Source organism: Sinocyclocheilus rhinocerous, unplaced genomic scaffold (genome assembly GCF_001515625.1).
Source record: "Sinocyclocheilus rhinocerous isolate Xijiao unplaced genomic scaffold, SAMN03320098_v1.1 scaffold2765, whole genome shotgun sequence".
NCBI classification, from domain to species: Eukaryota; Metazoa; Chordata; class Actinopteri; order Cypriniformes; family Cyprinidae; genus Sinocyclocheilus; species Sinocyclocheilus rhinocerous.
This window is the reverse complement of record NW_015653018.1, coordinates 270,185-271,742: the sequence shown is the minus strand read 5'-3', so window position 1 is coordinate 271,742 and position 1,558 is coordinate 270,185. Positions and strand designations below refer to the sequence as shown.

The window sequence follows — 1,558 nt, the reverse complement described above, 5'->3', positions numbered from 1 at the left end:
GTTAGCTGGGTAACTAATTTTTTTTTTTTTCATCTTGAAAGTGTGACTTGTCTGCCATATTACGTTACTATTACATTTTCGATAGCTGTTCAGTATAAAATAAGTTTGGATTGTTGGTAGTAGTCACGTAAACTTTAAAACATTGCAATTACATTAATAAAATTTAAATTGTGTAGGTTTTATGTAACTCAGTAACATTAGTGGTTCACTCGACTGCCAAGCCATTAACTAATTAGCACGTGTTTGTTCGATGGAGTTGCTGTAATTTTTTTTTTTTTTTAAGTTTTAGCTTTGTTAATATCACTTATAAGGGTGCATGCAGTCATATTAGTACTTTAGTTGTTCATTAGAAAGTGATCCAATGTCGAAAACTACTAAATGCGTGGAAAAATGAAGGTATTTTATAGAAAACTTAATACTATTTGTTACTGATGTATATTTGAAAAATATTGTTAAATGTTCCATGTTCAAACTTCACTTTTTGTTAATATATTGGTTATTTGTGTTAGAACAAGCCAGCTGCTCGACTCCCAACTCTCATCACAAGTTCTTTCTGATACATCAAGCCCAGGATCAGAGAGTTCTTCAAGTTCTACACCGTCTAGTTCTTCTGCTTGCTTTTCAGCATCTTGTTCCTGTGCTGAAACATTTAAGGTGCCTTGGGAAGTCATGCCTTCTGGAATTAAATTGGCCACTGCAAATAAAAAAAAGACCATCACCAGCTGATCGAAGGCAGCTAGTAAGGATGTTAGTAGATAATATGTGAAAACATGAAGTCAACCCATCAAAGGCACAGTGTCAGACTGTAGTGCAGAACATTGTTAAACAGTACCCGGACAGCTTTGCTGATGTTCTGGCTGATGGAACAAAAATAGGTAGTGGCTATGCCTCTTTGCTCTTGCAAGTTAAAACCCGTGTTGAACATGTAAACAGAAACAACACATTAGCTCGTCGGAGAAAAGAACGACTACGATCATCGTGCAGAACCCCAAGTCAAAGCTCAAGAAGGCCGGCTGATCAATATGGTTGTGTCAGTTGGCAGCCAGAGGAGCTTCCTGCAGGAGAAAATGATGACACTCTAGAAGAGAAGTGCAAGCAAATGGTACTGCTTCGTTCTACTGAAGGAATGTCTGGCGCCATTAGAGGAGAACTTCACAAGATGATGGAGCTTACATATTACCGTCAACGCCGTGATATAAATGCCACTCCACCTCCGCCACTGTCTGAACTAAAGAACTCATGGCCTTACCTGTTTTGTCTTAAGGGTATTTTTTTACATTTTCATTTGCTTACTGGCATCACACTGCTCCAAAGAGTCATGGAGAGCATTGAAGGGAAAGGGAAGAGGATTCTAAGATTTTTTCAAGAAAGGCCAACAAACAGTGAGGTGCATGCTGTTCTGTCAAAGTATCAAGAGGGAAATTCTCTGGTCCTGTGCATCCTGCAACTCTTAATGGCCCATTTTAAAGAGAGAACAGAATCCCTTCTAATTGAAGCTGATGTAAGTAATATCATTTTGATTTTTAATGTCTTAAGTTTAACTGGTAATGCAAAATAT

At 37.8% G+C, this 1,558-nt stretch overlaps 1 pseudogene; it reads left to right on the top strand.

Moving 5' to 3' along the window:
* LOC107715533 (uncharacterized) overlaps positions 1–1,558 on the top strand; it is a 4,939-nt pseudogene that overhangs the window by 3,225 nt on the left and 156 nt on the right.